The sequence below is a fragment of the Anomaloglossus baeobatrachus genome, chromosome 11, assembly GCF_048569485.1.
Source record: "Anomaloglossus baeobatrachus isolate aAnoBae1 chromosome 11, aAnoBae1.hap1, whole genome shotgun sequence".
Lineage (NCBI taxonomy): Eukaryota > Metazoa > Chordata > Amphibia > Anura > Aromobatidae > Anomaloglossus > Anomaloglossus baeobatrachus.
Window position 1 is genome coordinate 91,002,854 of NC_134363.1, and position 21,423 is coordinate 91,024,276.

General features: G+C 45.3%; 1 long non-coding RNA gene across 1 annotated transcript in view; it reads left to right on the plus strand.

The window, feature by feature from the left end:
- Positions 1–409: 409 nt before the first annotated feature.
- Positions 410–21,423, plus strand: part of LOC142256505 (uncharacterized) — a 537,718-nt gene continuing 516,704 nt past the window's right edge. Inside the window, exon 1 of the long non-coding RNA XR_012727533.1 lies at positions 410–459. This is a non-coding gene — a long non-coding RNA (uncharacterized LOC142256505). The remainder of the gene's footprint in view (positions 460–21,423) is intronic.

The following is a 21,423-nucleotide window of genomic DNA, read 5'->3' on the forward strand; positions in this document are numbered from 1 at the left end:
TCAGAAACTAAAATGAAAGTATCGGAGTGGATACAGTTTTATTCGTCGTCTAGCGAATAGCTTGAATACCCCATTAGCCGTCGGATACCAAATAGCGGCGAATACATTCGCTCATCCCTAGTTGTGATGTGTCGACTTGTTGACTCCAATATTTTACCTTTGCATTCACCTCCTCTTCTTGAATGAATAAACAGACTTTATTTCATATTCTTCAGATTTTCCAAATTCATATTTTAGATACAGTATATTTCCAAAACTGGCTATGTAATGGTTAACATGTCATGAAATTGGAACTGAGACACAACATCCCTTTAGCTCTTTGGCAAATGCTGTTGAGTAAGTCCGTAATATTGGCAGAGAACCAGAATGTACGCATAGAAAGATACTGTAGATTGAAACCACTTTGAGCAACAGACAGCAGCAGGACAAGTCATATAGAGGCAATTGATCAGCTGAAAGGTGAGAAAATGTACAGGTAACAAATATCTGATGACTGTCATGTCTTATGTACTTATAGTTTAATTATGTCTAAGATTGCTTCCTATTTGTGAAGCAAGATGGGATAAAAGTCTTCCTCTTATCCAGCTCTGCAAACAGAGGTAATTATACTGGATAATGAGCCAGAGCACATTCATTTGGATTATCTACTTTCATGAAACATATGGTAGTGCTTTAAAATTGCTACAGATCAATTGATTGAAGTAATTCTCAAGGTCAATGGTGCATAAAGTGTGAATTTTTAAACACAACTTATAAAATAATTGCAAATACTTATTTCTCTTGCTATTTTGTACATTATTAAATTGAATTTGTCTCCACTAAATTCTATTTCATGATTTATTTAAAGCTCATCTAATGTATTCTACATAGTTTTTCTTTTGCAATGTAAATGTTTGTGTTTTGTTACTTCATAGACTGGCAACATTTACAGGGCGACAGAGCAAGTATATCTAAATGATGTGTTGCTGCGTATAAATTTAGAATGATTTATAAATGTAAGACCTTGTTGTGATTGTTAATATTTGTATTCTATTGTTCATTTCTTTTGTTCCAATATATAATTACACACATGTTTGACAAATTAGTACGAACAGTTTCACTCTATATTTTATTATATAATATACAGCATTATATAAACTGATTTGCAATTAACTTTTACAATTATTTGAAGCTGCTACTTAAAAGTCTGAAATTAAAAAGATATATTCCATTTTTCAGTAATGTATTTTCGTTAAAATAATTTTGCAATATTTTATTAATATTTTGCAATGCGTAAGGGAAAATCTAAAATACAGAAATAAGCATTACTTGGCCCTTTAAGGGCTCGTGCGCACGTTGCGCAATTGCATGCATTTACACTGCGTATAGCACTGCAGCGTAAATGCAAGCGTCCTGCGTCATCTATCTAGATTGTGCATGACACGTGCGCACGGTGCTTTTATGGACGCAGCGATTTGGGTGCTAACATTTTTACCCAAATCCGTGTTTTCATAAAATGAGCATGTCAATTATTCCGTGCGCTATGGATGCAGCTCCCACTGTGGCCCATAGCGCATGAAATCGGCTTTTTTTTGTACCAAAAAACTGTATCCATTATGCAATGTTTCTGCAGCGATTTGACGCGCACATGTGCTGTTAAATCGCTGCAGAATATTCAGCAGTTACGTGCGCATGTGCCCTAATTCTCTGTCACTACAGGAAAGATGCTCCTGTGGTCCTCACCTGTACTGGACATAATAAGTCCCATTCATAACTCACCTGACTGCTGCAAACATAAGTGGCCTTGGTGGTGACATCTGCATGTATGAGGCCTCAAATCTAATGCAGCAGCTAGATAACTACTGTATGAGCAATCTTTACATCCAATACTCGCTGGAACCATGGAAAAGGCATAAATAGAGGGGTGCTAGCATAACTATGCTTTTGCTGTTAGTAATTATTTTCTACCATGAGGATTGCTTACTGCATGTGTCACGGGCGGGGAGGAGGGTGTCAGCCCACTACGCTCACCCCCTTCTGCTCGGGTCCGGCGGTTGCTGCTCAGTGGTGGCTCGAGCTGTAGGCCGGATCCCGGGGGTTCTCGAGCGGCACTCCTCGCCCGTGAGTGAAAGGGGTTGTTGGGTGTGGGGATTGTTTATTGTCCGTGACGCCACCCACGGTTGTGGTGATTTCACCACCGCTGCTCAATATGGGGATCCCGGGGATGGTGATGCGGAGCAGCCAGGTGTTGTGTTGCCCCTCCGTGGGTAGGGGTTGGGGATCCCGGGGCCCGGTGATGAGATGGGAGATGCAGGGCCTGGTGGGCGCAGGGACGCGGGGGCAGCGCTGTGCCTTGCGGCACTGTGGTACTCACTCAGCCTGAGACGTTGACACAGTTTTACGGTAAACCACACGGCTGGAAAGACGGTTCCCATGGACGGCTGCACTTGCTCTCCCAGTAGGTGACGGTGATGTCCCTTTTCCTTGCACCTTTGTTTCTGTGTTGGTAGCGATGGGTCCCCACCGGTAACCCGCTCCCTGGCTTCAAGCTGGACCGGAGGAGCTCTACTCTTTGCCCGCAGGCGCTGGCCCTGAGAAACTGGTACCCTGGCGGTGGCGGTGCTTCTGCTACAATGGTTGGGCTGTTGCCTTCAATCGGGACTTGGTTGTTGGGGGATCTACGTCCCCTTCACTAACGGATTCGGCAAATTATGGCGACTCCTAGCCTTGCCGGGGTCCGAGAGGCCCCTGCCCTTGTGCTGACTGTCCTTTGGTACACTGCTCCAGACCGCCGGGCCACTACCCGTCCACGGTCCTTCCAGGAACCTCCAAACGGTCCCCCTCCAGACAGTCACCGCCGTTGCTGACCTTGCTGACCCTGTCCTGCACACAGCTGGATTCTCTTCAGGCTTTCTTTCTGTCACCTTTCACCTTCCTTCAACTTCTCCTCCGCCTCCTTTACCACTTCACTACTACTTCACTTTCACTTAGTTGTTTACTCAAGCTCCCCCTGAGCTAATCTTCACTCGAGCCCTGCCTGGGCTAATCTGCCCGGTACTTCCCGCCTCCAGAGCTGTGAACACCTCGGTGGGCGGAGCCAACCGCCTGGCCCACCCCCTGGTGTGAACATCAGCCTCTGGAGGAAGGCAACAAGGATTTTAGTTTAGCTTTGGTGTTCCTAACTGGGATGTAGGGTGTGGTGGTGTGATGACCTGTGACCCCTGGCTTGCCCAGGGCGTCACATTCCCCCTTAGCAAAATGCAGACCGTCCGCGGGCTGCCCGTCCAACACCGGTTTTATTTTTCTGCAAAATATAACATTGTAAACAGTAACATATATACATTTTTAATAACTCTTCCCATAACGGGAGGCACATTTCTTAAACGTTGCATAACGGTTTACGGTTACGGTTTCCGCTCTCTCCCACCCAAGCAACCTGGCCCTGATGCTGCCCCTAAAGCCCAGGCAGCACCCCTTGACCCACAGTCCAGCACACGGTACCCGAGCGGGATATGTCCTTCCCCTCCAGAGTGTAGCCACCGGTTCCTTTGGTGGCTGGGCCCCAGCCTGCTCCGCTGAGGGCCCTCCCTCCAACCTGCCTCTCTGGAGGCGGCATTGCGGAAACGGTAACGGCAAACAACTTATTTACAAGCCACTTAACGTTTGTGGTTGCCCTGCAAGTTCACGGGCTTGTCCATGGATAGTTCCCATGCAAACTTGTTAAACGGTCCCCACGGGGACAACGGTGCCGGCTCCGGCCGGTTGCAAATCAAGCAGACAATCAGGTGAAGTACTCGGTATCATCATGCTTATCATCACTTTAAACTTTTCAAACACAAAAACAACTCAGGGGTGGTCCCAAAGGGGACTGCTGCAGCGGGCATCCGTTGCCCTTATTCCGGATATTCAGCTGACGCAGCTCCATCCCCCTCCACCAGCATATCCAACATGCATTGACATACCCGCGGTGACAGGGGCACCCGGTACCCATTTCCACCGGTACACGGGGCATGGACGACCTCTGGGGCTCCTACACAGTGGAAACGCTCACTTGCTCCTTCAACTGCAACAGCGGACCCGGAGCTGGGGCAGGGGTCGTCATCTCTTGTTCCTGCGTCAGGCGGGTGGCCGCCAGCTGCCGCAGCCTCCTGGTCTTCAGCATCCAACACTTCAGCCCCTTCTGCGGTAGCATGGAGCAGCAGAGTAGGCGAGCTTATACTGAGGCGCCCCATAAGTAACGGCAAGGGCGATGCATAGGCCGAGGCTAGGCCGGGCCCCTCAGCCGCAGCGGCCGGCCCAGGTAGGACATAGGGACGTGGGTCACCAGTCGGTTCTACTACATCTATTCCCCTGTCGTACATCAGGGTAGTGGTAATCAGCATCTCCACCTCGTTGGTCCACTGCTCCATCATCCGGAGGATTTGTTCCTGCTGACGCTGGTGGAACTGAATCACCCGGACCTGCATCCAGGCCACGGTCCCGGGCTCAGGATCTGGTACAGTCTTTACGGGGACTTCGGGCACCACGCTGTTAAGAGGCCGCGGTTCTAGTGGTTCCCCTTGGTGCACTTCAGGACCGTCTTGGACGTCTGCAGCCGGCTGGTCCGCCGGAGCGGCTGGGCAGGGTATCGCTACCGGTTGGGCAGGTAGCGGGCCTAATGGCGGGGCGGCAGCAACTATCACGGGTAGCGGGGAGAGAGGCAGGGTGAGCGGAAGCCGGCCGGGCCCCTCAGCTCCAACGGCCGATCCCTTAGGAACACAAGGGCGTGGGTCGCTTACCCGCTCCCCCAAATCCTCTTCTGCCTCGTGTCTCCACATAGCAGCCACCACATCCGCCATGTCGGTCTCCCACTCCTCCAGGAGGAGTTGCATATGGGCCTGCAGACGATTACTCAGCGGGACAGTCCGATCCCTCAACCACGTCGCCGTGCCGGGCGCGGGGGCTTCCTCGTTGGGAGTTGAGTTGTACATCTTGGCAATCGTGCCTTCCAGGAACCCAGTATGTCTGCAGAGTCCTGGCGTCCCTGCTTTTATAGCTGCAGCTACATGCAGCCAGCCGCCATCACGTCCCCCTTAGCTCTTTCCGGCCACTCCTCTCTCGGGGCGGGGTTTTGGCCTTCGCGCCTCTGCTACTCGAGAAGACGCTCGAGCGGGAACTTTTCGCGCCAAAGATGGCGACTTCTGAAATTTTTCAGCCGGATACCTCCAGCGGTAACAAGACGCACCTCTACCAAACGGCAGAGCGGTAAGATCCTGTTCGTGACGCCAAGTTGTCGCGGGCGGGGAGGAGGGTGTCAGCACACTATGCTCACCCCCTTCTGCTCGGGTCCGGCGGTTGCTGCTCAGTGGTGGCTCGAGCTGTAGGCCGGATCCCGGGGGTTCTCGAGCGGCACTCCTCGCCCGTGAGTGAAAGGGGTTGTTGGGTGTGGGGATTGTTTATTGTCCGTGACGCCACCCACGGTTGTGGTGATTTCACCACCGCTGCTCAATATGGGGATCCCGGGGATGGTGATGCGGAGCAGCCAGGTGTTGTTTGCCCCTCCGTGGGTAGGGGTTGGTGATCCCGGGGCCCGGTGATGAGATGGGAGATGCAGGGCCTGGTGGGCGCAGGGACGCGGGGGCAGCGCTGTGCCTTGCAGCACTGTGGTACTCACTCAGCCTGAGACGTTGACACAGTTTTACGGTAAACCACATGGCTGGAAAGACGGTTCCCACGGACGGCTGCACTTGCACTCCCAGTAGGTGACGGTGATGTCCCTTTTCCTTGCACCTTTGTTTCTGTGTTGGTAGCGATGGGTCCCCACCGGTAAACCGCTCCCCGGCTTCAAGCTGGACCGGAGGAGCTCTACTCTTTGCCCGCAGGCGCTGACCCTGAGAAACTGGTGCCCTGGCGGTGGCGGTGCTTCTGCTACAATGGTTGGGCTGTTGCCTTCAATCGGGACTTGGTTGTTGGGGGATCTACGTCCCCTTCACTAACGGATTCGGCAAATTATGGCGACTCCTAGCCTTGCCGGGGTCCGAGAGGCCCCTGCCCTGGTGCTGACTGTCCTTTGGTACACTGCTCCAGACCGCCGGGCCACTACCCGTCCGCGGTCCTTCCAGGAACCTCCAAACGGTCCCCCTCCAGACAGTCACCGCCGTTGCTGACCTTGCTGACCCTGTCCTGCACACAGCTGGATTCTCTCAGGCTTTCTTTCTGTCACCTTTCACCTTCCTTCAACTTCTCCTCCTCCTCCTTTACCACTTCACTACTACTTCACTTTCACTTAGTTGTTTACTCAAGCTCCCCCTGAGCTAATCTGCCCGGTACTTCCCGCCTCCAGAGCTGTGAACTCCTCGGTGGGTGGAGCCAACCACCTGGCCCACCCCCTGGTGTGAACATCAGCCTCTGGAGGAAGGCAACAAGGATTTTAGTTTAGCTTTGGTGTTCCTAACTGGGATGTAGGGTGTGGTGGTGTGATGACCTGTGACCCCTGGCTTGCCCATGGCGTCACCCATGTACACCTATGTGTCTGTTTTAAACTCTGAAACAATAATGTTACGAATATCTGATAAAACATTTTAAGTACGCTAGTAATGTTTTTTTTCTGTAAATGAAATATGTTTCACCGCACCTGAAATTAGGCCTTTTACAATGATTGCCTGATAGAAAAAATTTTCAGGGTCACAAATACCAAATTATGAGACTACTTTTAGTTTGTCAAGACTCTTTTTACAGGTCATGTAATACAAAATATAGTTAATTTGCCTAGTCTGCAAAATGGTATTGGTATTGTTGGCAGGATGATGGCGAGAGTCAGTCCACCATTGATAGTGCTTATGTGTGCTGGTTTTCTTAATTATTGTACCACTATAACTGCAGTGGTACTGTTATGGTAAGCATACAGTAAGCAGGCAATCATACCACAGCCAACTGACAGCAGTGTGAGGCTAATGCATAGGCTTAGTTAAAATGAAAAGAGGCCTATTAGCAGGGAAATGGGGTTTAAAACTGTCAATCACAGGCTGGGGAGAGTAGGCATGACATCAAACATTGGCCCTCAGCACAAAAACAGCATACAGAAGATTAATATAAAAATTACTTTCCAACACAGCAAAGGTTGTAATCAGTTATCAATCACATAGCGTCCACTGGATTGTGCACTCACTTAATAGTTTAAGATCATAGTTTGTTCCAACCTGTAGTAAATGTCCTATCGAGCATGTGGACAGTCCTGTAGATGTCCTACTCAGCACGTGGACTATCCTGTACATGTCCTACTCAGCATGTGGACAGTCCTATACATGTCCTACTTAGCATGAGGCCTGTGCTGAACATGTCCTACTTAGCACGTGGACAGTCCTGTAAATTTCTGAAGTCAGACTCTAATTTTAAATGAACTTCGGTCAGTCAATAAATTGTTTGTACTCTTTTCTTGAGTGGTATGAACTTCCAGTTTTACTGTTTGTGTTTATATTTTGACCAAGACTTGCAGACTTGCACACTTGTGAGATTGAGTTTGTAACCAGAAGTGTCAGATATAGGGTTTAGATTAATTGAAGGAAATACAGTGACAGAGGCAAAAGTAATATCCCTAATCCTATCTAAGTAAGTAGAGGACTATGCATGGGAAATACCAATCCATTGACTCAGAGGACTACTAGGAGCCATATTTGCATAATCAGTTGCAGTCCCAAAGGTCAGAACTCCAACAATCCTATCTTCATTTCCTTTCCTGGAGATAAAATATTTAGTTTATGTAAAAATTATTTTAACAGAAAATTCCTTTATATTAAAATAAACATTAGGTCAACTAAAGTTAACAAATATTATAACTAGAGATAAGCAAATTTTTTTAATTCGAATTTGCCAGCTTTCAAGAATATTTCTCCAAAAATTTTAACATTTGCTGCGAATCTCAAAACTGAAAAAACTCCAACTGCCTGGATATGACACATGTAACACTATGAGGTTTCCTAGGACTGTATTCAACCTGTCTTGAGCAATTAAACACACACACACACACACACACCTCATTAATAATGTCCAAGTGACCTTAACATATTTAGGCTAGGAGAAAAAGGAGATGCTGGCAACCAACAGCTTGTGAAACCACAGTTGATTAAAAAAAATCATCGTCTTTGGATGCAGATGCCCTGCTTGCTTCTTTTTATAGACAGGTGGTGCAAATGGACAAAGCAATTGCTTTTACTCTCAGGATTAGAGATGAGCCACCTCCCTAGTGTTCCAGTTTGGTTCGTTGAATGGCGGATGTGTTCGTCGAACGTTCGACGAACACCTTCGAACCCCATTGAAAACAATGGCAGGCAAACACAAACACATACAATCACCTTATACATATAGACATACAGACATACAGTTAATAATAAACATTGCCATTATACTTACAGGTCCCGCAACACGTCCTGCAAACTCTGTCTCCTGCCGCTTCTCCATCCGATCATCGCTGTGTCCTCCCGGTAACCAGCACTGATGATAGGACCTTTCTGTGATGTCATAGCATGTGACCAGTTGCGTGTGTATTATCTCATTGGCTACAGACTGGTCACATGGCTATGACGTCATGCTAGGTCCTGTCAGTGCATGTCGCCAGTATGCGGTGCTTGCCCGAGCATCTTCGTACTCAGTATACTCGGCGAGTACAGGCGAGATACTCGGGCACATGCTTGGCTCCCTGCTCCTGCATGTCGGCGCTCTTTACAGAATCAGCCCACATGCAGGGGCTGGATGCCACAGCCGGTGAATAGCGGCGCCAGGAATCAGGTGATCAGAGATCACCGTTGCTATAGTAACCCACCTGTCAGGTTACTATTGCAATAGTGGCAGCAGTGACATCACCGCTTACCAACCCGCAGCCTCTGTTCACTCATTGAGTGATTAGACTGCACGGGGGAGGAGGAGCGTCTTCCTCCCCTGTGCTGTCTCATGTAGCAGAGCTGCATGGGTTGAAGGAGAAAGAAGACAGAACACCAGGATCGTGGAGAGGTGAGAGGGAGTAATAAACATGGAATCTCTAAGTGTGTCTGTGTATTTATTTCTATTAAAGTATTTTTTCTTTGGGGGCGTGGCCTAGCTCAGTATGTGAGTGGAAGCAGATCCTGTAGCTCCTGCCAAGCATCTAGGAAATCCCTAGGGAAGAAGCCCAAAAACACTCTCTCAGAAGTTACAAATCAGATGAAGGAAAGAAAATTCTTCAGCTCACCTGTTGCCCAGACTGCTGGACCTTGTGGGTGCCTAGGATCCGTCTGTTAAGTTTAAGTTTCCATGTAAAGATTCATACTCGGCCTTCACGATGTTTTTAATATTTCTAATAAAGACTTTGGAGATTTTATCTTAAAAGGAGAATCAGTGCCGGATCATTTTTCCTATTTCCCTCATCTCAGAAGTTACAGGCTGCAGCTGGACAACCCTCTGCCCCTCCCCCCCCCGACCTGATTTCAGTACCTACTGGCACCGATATGACAAGGAGAGGGATGAAAAAGCCAGTGGGAGAAGTGGAGAAGCAGAATCAAGATGGTGCCATGGGCGCCATGGAGCAGAGAAAAGATAATGGTGCAGACGCTGAGGAGATCAGAAGACAGGCTGCAACATGGCTGGAGCGTTTTGCCAGGCAGCAGAATGGTGGTTATCATGGAGAGACAGTGAGAGGTGAGCTGCAGATGAATCCGGGACTTGCAGGCAGCATGGTGCTGAGTGAAGGAGGGGGGAGGGGTGAGAGCAGCGAGGGAGCTGATGGAGCTCAGGCCTGCATGGGAGAGACCGATCACAGATCTCAGGCAGCACAGTTATGGGAGCTCACAGGCACACAGAATATCCCTGAAGAGCCCACACTGAGAGACATCCTCACAGCAGTAATGCTATGCAGAGCATCTATTACTGAGGTGACCCAGCAGCTGGGGAGCCTCAGAGAAGACATGGCATCCATGCGGCACAAGCTTCATGAAGTGAAAGAGAGAACAGGAAAAGTTGAGCAGAGAGTCAGTATCATGGAGGACCGCATGGTAGGATCTGACAGAGACGGGCAGCGTGCAGCACAGCAAATAGCAGCACTCCTAGCAAAAATGGATGACCTGGAAAATAGATCGAGACATAATAACCTGAGATTAATTGGCATCCCAGAGAAAGTGAAAGGTAAATCCCCAACTGAATTTTTTTTGAAAAAAAATGTGTTCCAGCTCACCGCTCTGGTGTGTAAGTCTGAGGAGAAGACCAGCTGATCCTGAACGGAAATCCCAGGCACAAGGGGATAATAGCAGATACAAAGTAACGAAAATCCAGCGGATCACAAGCAGATGAATTAAAAACTTTCCTTTTATTTTCATCGCTTTAAAAATGGATAGACAGCATCCACAAGGCACAGTTCATCCAACGCGTTTCGACATAACGCAGTGTCATATATTCTTATTCATGGATATATAACAACTAGTACAATACCTCTATATATAATACAAGCAGTCTTCCCTTTTGCTAGGGATCCAACCCACAATCAATAAGTTGATTCATCATTAATTACTCTACATGTGTTGGATACCTGCAGCAGGGAAATAGAGAAAGAACACTATTAGGTTTAAAAACATGCAAAAGAGAAAAAAAAATAATTAAAAAATAATTCTCTTTTCATGTAAAAACAGTTCCATATGAATAATAATTTTTCTCAGTCAGTTATATTGCATGATCATATCTTGGCGTATGTTGAGCCCTGCAGGAGTCCTAGTATTTAATTTAAATATCCAGAAGAATTCACAGTTAAAAACTTTCCTCTGGAAATCTCCCCCCCTCTCTAATTTATTCTATGGCTCTAAAACGGAAACCTTTCAAATTACCACCATGACACATCGCAAAATGTTTAGTAACCGCAGAAGAGCCGCACAAATTTAGTTTGTTCATGTCAGAAATATGGCGCCTAATCCGATTTTTTTAGTGGCCCTATCGTTCAACCCACATATTGTTTACAGCAAACAATGCAGTCAATCAAATATATGACCCCTTCACTATTGCAATTCATATATTTATTAATTTGATAGCAAGTTTTAGTAGAAAAGGAACTAAAGGAATCTCCCTTCACTACATACTGGCATACTTTGCATGGGTAGTGACCACACCTAAAAAAAGCCTCTCTTTGTGTGAGCCAGGTATTGTTAAGACTAGTAGGGTTTTTGTAATGACTTGGACAAAAAATATTTCCCAATGTTGTAGCCCGTTTAGGGACAAATTTAATAGAATTTTCTTTAAGTGTAGTAGCTAAAATTGGGTTTTGATTCAAAAGTGGGATATATTTTTTTATAATTTTGATTATGTCTTTATATTGAGGACTAAATTTTGTAGTAAAAACTATTGATGAAGTTGTATATGAATTTCGTTTATTAGAGTTTTTTCTTTCATTATCCGCCAATAAATCCTGTCTATTTGTGTTCTCAATGAATTTTTCTGCTTTATCCATAGTCCACCTAGGATAACCCCTATTCTGAAGTCTATTAAAAACTATATCTTTTTGCTTAATGAAATTTATATTGTCACTACAATTTCTACGAATTCTGATTAGTTCACCTGTGGGAATATTACCTACCACATGCGGAGGGTGGCAGGAGCTGGCATGTAGGATGGAGTTATCAGTTGGCTTTCTATATGGACTAATCTCAATTGAACCATTATACACTTGGCCTATCAGTTTAATATCTAGAAAATTAATTTTGGATTTATGAGTATTAGATGTAAATTTTAGATTATATATATTATTATTCATATATGTGATAAATTGTTCTGGCTGAAAAACTCCCTCTCTCCATATAATTATCAAATCGTCTATGTAACGACCGTAAATTATTATATTGTCTTTAAATGGATTTGACTCACAGAAAATATGATTTTCTTCCCAGACTGCGACTACCAGGTTAGCTAATGAGGGGGAAAAATTCCCCCCCCCCATGCTAACTCCCTGTCTCTGTAAAAAGAATTTTTTATTAAACTCAAAAAAATTATGTTTGAGTAAAAATTCTGTTGATAAGAATAAAAACTCTTTAATTTCTGGAGTATATGAACTATATTTCTGTAAAAAATATGTCAAACTATTCAATATGATATTATGCGGGAGAGAGGGATAAAGGCTCTCTATATCGCAGGTTAACCATATATAATCTTTCTGCCATGCCACATTGCTCATACCATTGATTACCGCTTTAGTGTCACGAATATAGCCAGGCAGATCTTGAACCAAAGGTTGTAGGTAAAAATTCACCCAAGCTCCCAACTTTTCAGTTATTGATCCGATTCCTGCAATGATCGGTCTAAATGGTGGAGGGAATTTATTTTTGTGGATTTTTGGTAATGCATGATATATTGGCACAATGGGATGTTCCACATATAGATATTTTAGTAAATCCTCATCAATCACTCCTAGGTGAACACCCTCCTCAAGTAATTTCAATAAACCTACTTTGAAGTCTGGGGTGGGATCTTCATGTAGAGGTATATATATATATCGCTATTATTTAACATTTTCTGGTTTTCTTGTAAATATAGCTCCACATCCAGAACCACTACCCCTCCTCCCTTGTCAGCAGATCTTACAATTAGATTTTTATTTTCTTTTAATGCATCCACCGCTCTCCTCTCAGAGACATTCAGATTACTGCATTTATTACTGGATCTAAGATCCAATTCAAGGAGCTGCTTTTCAATGAGATCCTGGAATTGGTCCAGAACTACAGGCCGTGACTTTAACGGATAAAACTTTGGATTAGGTTTAGGAAAAAATGTATTTAGCGTGACCTTGCAGTCAATATTTTCTGATTCTAATTGTCTCAGAGAGCACAGATGTGTCAGCTCTTGAAAATCATATATATCTTCATGTGCAGAAACACCAGTATCATTAATAGTTTGTATGACATCACAAAAAGCAGGTTCACATATAGCATCAGTTGAATTATCAGTAACATGAGTATTAATAGTAGTATCAGTTGCATTATCAGTAACATGCATATTAACAGTAGAATCAGGACCAGCTGTAATACCATTCCTATTATCATTGTCATTATTTTTACTGAAGTGGCATCTGAGGGTGAGGCTTCTGGCCAATTTGTTTATATCTAAAAATCCTTTGAAACACATCAAATTTTTTATCCGGTGAGAAGCCTAACCCTCTATATAAAACCTCAATTTGCTCCTGGCTAAGAATCTGACAAGACAAATTTATCACAGGACAGGTTAAGTGTTCTTCTTTAGTCTCGGTGAACTTTTTATTCCCCCCATGTTTCCTCCCCGCCCTCCTCTTGCGTTTTTTGTGCGATAGTTCAGTGCAAGAGGTGGGAAGTTGTTATCATAGGAGGCATCTCTGAAATCTGTGCTCTCTTCAGCAGAATCTCCTGAAGTGGTTAAAGAAGCCTCTGAGAAGCTTACCCTTCTTTTTCCTTGTCCATGATATTTTAGAATGGATTTTTTTGGACGGAATAACTTCCATGAATAAACATTATTGCTCTCATAATCTTTTAAATCTCTTTCAAATTTTCGTTTCTTAATTTCTACTATTTTTTTCTTCCAATTTTTTTATATTTAAATCCATCTTATCTTTCAATTTATTCATTTCATCTGTGGGTCCAAAATTATCAATTTTTTCTTTGGTTTCAGAGATATCTTTATACACTTGTTCCATTTCGATTCGGTCATAACGTTTTAAAAGTTCTATTAATTTTATAGAGCATGCTGACAACACACTGTTCCATTCAGATGTAAAGGCATCAGGGTAAGAAGAAGTAGCAGTTTTATTCAATCTTAACCCTCTAGGGATCATGCTTTTGTCCACATACGATTGCAAAGTGGTGGAATTCCACCAGAGCTTCATTTCTCTATTTTTTAACATTTCAAGTGATTTGAATAATGTAGAGATACTGTCATTATCTTGTTCAGTAGTATTCGTGCTGTCTTCCTGTGTTTCATGGTTAAAAATTCTGGCCAAAAGGTTCAGCCTGTTAGAATGGTCGTCCATCACAATAATTGTGTTCTCCTTCTGCTTATAATTTCCTTAAAAGTCCAAAGTCTATACAAAAGCAGGAGCACGGAGGAGCCCAGTAAATGCAAAAAGTTATACTAGGACTAGAGATGAGCGAACCGGTCCCGGTTCGGCTCGAGGTCGGTTCGCCGAACGGAGGTCCCGTTCGAGTTTGGCTCGTCGAACGTTCGACAAACCGAACTCAAACCAATAGGCTATAATGGGAGGCAATCACAAACACATAAAAATGCATGATAAATGTACACAAACAGTTAATAAACATTGCCATAACACTTACCGGTCCCCGCGATCCCTTCTGCACTCTGTCTCCTGCCGCTATTCCATCCGATGATCGCTGAATCCTCCCGGCAACCGGCACTGCCAGCAGAGATGCAGGACCTATCGTGACGTCAAAATAGCCATGTGACCAGTCACGTGGCTATTATCTCATTGGCTACAGACTGGTCACATGACTATGACGCGTCATGTAGGACCTGCGAGTGCATCTCTCCGGTACACGGTGCACATATGTGTATCGCCGTGTACCGGCGACATGCACTAGCACACGGTCGACTCCCCGTTCCGTTAGGGACCGGCTGACACAGCCGGTCATTAACGGAGATCACCGTTGCCATAGCAACGCAGTTAGCGGTGACGTCACCGCTAACCGCGGCTCCGAGAGCACCATTGCTATGGTAACGCGTCTGTCAGCGTTACCGCTGTTACCGCTGACAGCCAGCACTGATCACTCACGGAGTAAAGGCTGCACGCTGCTTCCCGATTGTAGTGAGCATTGTAGTGAGGATGAGGTTCCCCAGCCCCAAGTGATGAGCTGGTGAACCTCATCCTTCCTCACTACAATCGTCACTACTACTACACTAGTGAGGATTGTAGTGAGGATGAGGTTCCCCAGCCCCAAGTGATGAGCTGGTGAACCTCTTCCTCAGTACAATCGTCACTACTACTACACTAGAAAGAAAGAAGACAGAAGACCAGGATCGTGGAGGGGTGACAGGGGGTAATAAACATGGAGTCTCTAATGTGTCTGTGTATTTATTTCTATTAAAGTATTTTTTCTCTGTGTGGTGTTTTTTTTAACCCTTTATTGGAGATTCTTAATGGCCGGGTCAAACGTGCCTGACATTAAGAATCTCTGGCTTAATACTGGCTAGTAAAACAAAGCCAGTATTAACTCATGATTACCCAACAAGCCACCCGGCTCCAGGGCTGTTGGAAGAGTTGGATACAGCGCCAGATGATGGCGCTTCTATGAGAGCGCCATTTTCTGGGACGGCTGCGGACTTAAATCCGCAGCAGAGGCGCCCAGAAACCTCGGGCTAACCTGTGCTGCGGATTCCAATCCCCAGCTGCCTAGTTGTACCCGGCTGGACACAAAAATGGGGCGAAGCTTACGTCATTTGTTTTTTAATTATTTCATGAAATAAGTGAAATAATTAAAAAAAACGGGCTTCCCTATATTTTTGGTTCCCAGCCGGGTACAAATAGGCAACTGGGGGTTGGAGGCAGCCCGTGGCTGCCTGCTGTACCTGGCTAGCATACAAAAATATGGCGAAGCCCACGTCATTTTTTTGGTGGGCAAAAAAATTCTGCATACAGTCCTGGATGGAGTATGCTGAGCCTTGTAGTTCTGCAGCTGCTGTCTGCTCTTCTCCATACAGACAGACAGCAGCTGCAGAACTACAAGGCTCAGCCTACTCCATCCAGGACTGTATGCAGAAGTTTTTTGCCCCCTGAAAAAATTATGTGGGCTTCGCCATATTTTTGTATGCTAGCCAGGTACAGCAGGCAGGTACGGCTGCCCCCAACCCCCAGTTGCCTATTTGTACCCGGCTGGGAACCAAAAATGAAGGGAAGCCCTTTTTTTATTATTTCATGAATTTCATGAAATAATTAGAAAACAAATGACGTAGGCTTCAACCCATTTTTGTGTCCAGCCAGGTACAACTAGGCAGCTGGGGATTGGAATCCGCAGCACAGGTTGGCCTGAGCTTTCTGGGCCCCACTGCTGCGAATTGCAGTCTGCAGCCGCCTCAGAAAATGGCATTTTCATAGAAGCGCCATCTTCTGGCGCTGTATCCAACTCTTCCAGCACCTGCCTGCTATACCTGGCTAGCATACAAAAATATGGCGAAGCTCACGTCCTTTTTTTGTAGTTTTTTGGCAAAAAGAATAAAAAATGCTTCCCTGGATTTTCCATTGCCAGTGAAGGTAACACCAAGCAGTGGGGGTTAGCAGCCAGTAGCTGCTTGGATTACCCTTAGCTAGCAATACAAAAAATGCAGCGGGAGCCCATATATATTTTTTTTAATTATTTATTTAAATAACTAAAAATAAAATGGGCTTCCCTGTATTTTGATTGCTGGACATCACAGTGCTGTAAAAATAAATCTTTAAAAAAATGACGTAGCGCTCCGCGGTATTTTTGATTCTCAGCGCAGATAAAGCAGACAGCTATGGGTTGCCACCCCCATCTGCCTGCCGTTACCTTGGTTGGCAATCAAAATACAGGGAAGCCCATTCATTTTTTCTATTTAAAAAATAGTTAAAAAAAAAAAAGACGTTGGGTCCCCCCATTTTTGATAGCCAGCTAGGGTAAAGCAGACGGCTGTAGCCTGCAGACCACAGCTGGCAGCTTTACCGTGGTTGGGGATCCAATGTGGAGGTCCCCTCAGGCTCTTTTTTATAATTATTTTATAAATATTAATAATTACACAATAAAAGTAGGGTCCCCCCCAAATTGGATCACCAGCCAAGGTAAAGCGGACAGCTGTGGTCTGGTATTTTCAGGGTGGGAAGGTCCATAGTTATTGGGCCTTCACAGCCTAAAAATAGCAGGCCGCAGGCACCCCAGACGTGGCGCATCCACTAGATGCGCCAATCCTGGCGCTTCACCCCAGCTCATCCCGTGCCCTGGTGCAGTGGCAAACGGGGTAATAAATCGGGTTGATACTAGCTGTAAAGTCACCTGAGATCAAGCGCAGCAGTTTGTGATGTCATGGCGTCTATTAGATACCCAACATTATAAACTGTCAGTACTAACAAAAAAAAAAAAAATCGACAAAAGAAATTTATTTGAAAAAACAGTCCCCAAAACATTTCCTCTTTCACCAATTTATTGTAAGAAAAAAAATAAAGGGGTCCCACGACGACTCTGGACCGTCTAGAATATGGGGGGGAGACACTCAGGGAACGTATCCCCCATTTTCTAGGAATGCGGACCCTTCATGTGAGGAGTGTGGGTGCAATGAATCTGCACTCACTCTTCTCGGGTCCACAGCAGCAGAGTCCATGTCGTAATGGTTGCTACCAAAGCTGCAATGCCCTGCTCATGAGGTAAGGGCATGCCTAATCAGGAGAACTACTGTATAGGAAGCTCTGCTCACTGGTATATAGGTGCTCAGAGGTAATAATAGATAAAATTAGTGAGTAACCTCGGCACTCTAAATCTCCCAGACTAAGTCAGTAAGTCACAACGGATAGTAATGCAAAATCACTCTTTATTGGTTCGTATTAAGAAAAAAAAAATTTTCATAAGCATATATGTTTTTGTCCAAAACAAGTTACAAATGACGTTTCGGCCTGAGCCTTCGTCAGATTGGACTTATCTGCATGTAATCATGAAAAATGACAATAATCAGTATCACATAAGAGTGAGAGAACAATAACATAAACTCGAACAATGTAGAGGTACAATTGGGATGCAGCAAAAAAATTGCAACACAGCAAGAAATGAAACACATGATACAAATGTCATAATACAGTACAAGGACAATATAGTAATGACAAATATGGGGTCAGAGTAGGCTTAGACAGCTCTGGTATGAAAGAGATGTCAATCATAAAGTAACATGTGCAGTAGGTGTAGAGCTACAGTATGCAAGGCAGAGCTAATGGGTAGACCGACCATAGAAAAAGAACGGAGAAAAAGTGGAGAAAAAGTGGAGAAAAAGTGGAGAAAAAATGGAGAAAAAAATGGCGAAAAAGTGGAGAAAAAAAGGTGGAGAAAAAAAGTGGAGAATAAGTGGAGAATAAGTGGAGAAAAAGTGGAGAAAAAGTGGAGAAAAAGTGGAGAAATAGTGGAGAAAAAGTGGAGAAAAAGTGGAGAAAAAAATGGAGAAAAAGTGGAGAAAAAGTGGAGAAAAAAAGTGGAGAAAAAAAGTGGAGAAAAAAAGTGGAGAAAAAGTGGAGAAAAAGTGGAGAAAAAGTGGAGAAAAAGTGGAGAAAAAGTGGAGAAAAAGTGGAGAAAAAGTGGAGAAAAAGTGGAGAAAAAGTGGAGAAAAAATGGAGAAAAAATGGAGAAGTGGAGAAGTGGAGAAAAAGTGGAGAAAAAGTGGAGAAAAAAATGTAGAAAAAGTGGAGAACAAATGGAGAAAAAGTGGAGAAAAAATGGAGAAAAAGGGGAGAAAAAGTGGAGAAAAAGTGGAGAAAAAAATGGAGAAAAAGTGGAGAAAAAGTGGAGCACCCTTTGGTGCCTTTCATGTGGCACTAAGGGGTGCTTAGCTTTGTATTTAGCCAAAAAAATGAAAAAAAAAATGACGTAGGGTTCCCCCTAGTTTTGTAGCCAGCTAGGGTAAAGCAGACGGCTGCAGCCTGCAGACCACAGCTGGCAACCTCACCTTGGCTGGTAATCCAAAACTGAGGGCACCCCACGCTGTTATTTTAAATTAAATAAATAATTAAAAAAAAAAACACGTAGGGGTCCCCCAAAATTGGATCACCAGCCAAGGTAAAGCAGACAGCTGGGGCCTGATATTCTCAGACTAGGGAGCTCCATGGTTATTGGACTCTCCCCAGCCTAAAAATAGCAGGCCGCAGCCGCCCCAGAAGTGGCGCATCCATTAGATGCGCCAATCCTGGTGCTTCGCCCCAGCTCATCCCGCGCCCTGGTGCGGTGGCAAACGGGGTAATATATGGGGTTAATACCAGATGTGTAATGTCACCTAGGATCAAGCCCTGGGGTTGGTGAGGTCAGGCGTCTATCAGATACCCGACATCACCAACCCAGTCAGTAATAAAAAAAATAGACGACAAACACATTTTTATTTGAAAAAACACTCCCCAAAACATTCCCTCTTTAACCAATTTATTAGAATGAAAAACAAATCCAGGTCTGGTGTAATCCAAGGGGTTGCCATGACGATCCACACTGTCCCAGTCAATGAAGAGCAGAATGTTCCCCATTGGCTGAGAGAGCAGTGCAGTGACCTGAGCTAACATCAATGGGTCAGCCTAGGTCACTGCAGGGCATGACAAGTGCTGCTGTCAGCGAGGTACATTACCTGCGCTGATCTCCAGCACACTGACAGCCCCTGTCACTGAGTTCAATGACCGCCGCCTTCACACCAAGTATCGCGAGAGGCCCGTGACGTCACCGCTAGTCAGTCTCGGGTCGGAAGCGAGAGGTGATGTGACAAGCGGCGGCCATGGAGGACAGTGACAGCGCTGAGGTCGGGATGGCGGGACTTCATCACCGCAGGTAAGCCGAGCGGGACCATGTGTGTGTGTGTGTGTGTGTGTGTGTGTGTGTGTGTGTATGTGTGTGTGTATGTGTGTACATGCCGCGGGCAGGAGGGGGCGGAGCGAGCTGAGCGGGGAAGTGTGGGCTTCCTGCACGTAACTAGGATAAACATCGGGTTACTAACCAAAGCGCTTTGCTTGGATACCCGATGTTTATCTTGGTTACCAGCTTCTGGCAGGCTGCCAGCGATGGCTCTTGCACACTGTAGCTGTAAAAAGCCCTGCTTTTTGCTGCTAGAACCGTTCTCGAACGTATCTAGAACTATCGAGCTTTTGCAAAAAGCTCGAGTTCTAGTTAGATCTCGAACAGCCCCCAAAATCACTCGAGCCTAGAACTGGAGAACCGCGAACCGCGAACCGCGCTCAACTCTAACTAGGACTGACTGAGAAAAATTATTATTCATATGGAACTGTTTTTATATGAAAAAAGAATTATTTTTTAATTTTTTTTTTTTTTTCTCTTTTGCATGTTTTTAAACCTTATAGTGTTCTTTCTCTATTTCCCTGCTGCAGGTATCCAACACATGTAGAGTAATTAATGATGTAATCAACTAATTGATTGTGGGTTGGATCCCTAGCAAAAGGGAAGACTGCTTGTATTATATATAGAGGTATTGTACTAGTTGTTATATATCCATGAATAAGAATATACGTCACTGCGTTATGTCGAAACGCGTTGGATGAACTGTGCCTTGTGGATGCTGTCTATCCATTTTTAAAGCGATGAAAATAAAGGAAAGATTTTATTTCATCTGCCTGTGATCCGATGGATTTTCGTTACTTTGAATTTTTTTTGAGGAATGGCTGAAAAGTAAAATTCTATCTGAGCATCTCACCCCTCTATATGCGGTGGAAAGAGTCCATAGGGTTCCCACCTGCCCCCTGCCTCCTGGACACCAAATGTGACCTGTCCTGGCCAAAATACTGCACTACAGAAACAGGGATAATAGCTAGTGATGAGCGAGCATGCTTGTTACTACTCGGTACTCGCACGAGTATCACTGTACTCGGTCTACTCGGCGGGGACCGAGTAATCTCGCGATACTCGTGCTGTACTCGTGGTCTTCATTTCTGCATGTTGGCGCTCTTTTGAGAGCCAGCCCTCATGCAGGGATTGGCTGGCAGACCACTGCAATGCCACAGCCCTGTTAGTTGTGGAATTGCAGTGATTGGCCGGCCTGGACAGCGTGACCGAGCCTTTATACCGGCGGGCGCGCTGTGCTCTGCTCACAGCTATCCAGACAGTCAGTGCAGGGAGAGTGACGCTGCTTCAGGGAAAGGTTTGCGGCCCTTTATAGCTATTTCCGTAGCAGGGCTGCAAACAGTGTGACCAAAAGTCCTTCTCAGGACTATTCTAGTTGTATACAGGCAGGCAGGGTATAGCCAGGTCGGAGTACAGTAGCAGAGTCCTTCTCAGGACTATTGTTGCTGTATACAGGCAGGGTATAGCCAGGTTGGAATACAGGCTAGTGGCCAAAAGAGTCCTTGTCAGGACTATTGTAGCAGTATACAGGCAGGCAGGCAGGCAGGCAGGGTATATAGCCATTCCTAGTGGTGACCGTATACCAGCCTTCATCATATCTGGGGCTGGTGTACACAGTCTAAAACAGTCCTGATAGTGTCAGACTTCTCAGCAATTGTCGCTCCTAAAAACCTGTTAGGTTCTTAGTGCGTCCGTGCTTGCATTTAAAAACCGCACGTGTGTGCCTGTCGGTGGCAGCGTACAGGTGCACTTGTGTGCGTTTTTACCAAACTATTATATAACGCACAAGTGTAGTGTATAATACACGTCAGTCAGCAGTGGCTGATAGTGTCAGAGTTCTCGTCATAAATTTTTTCTCCTAAAACCTGTGTTAGGTTCTTAGTGCGTCCGTGCTTGCATTTAAAAACCGCACGTGTGTGCCTGTCGGTGGCAGCGTACA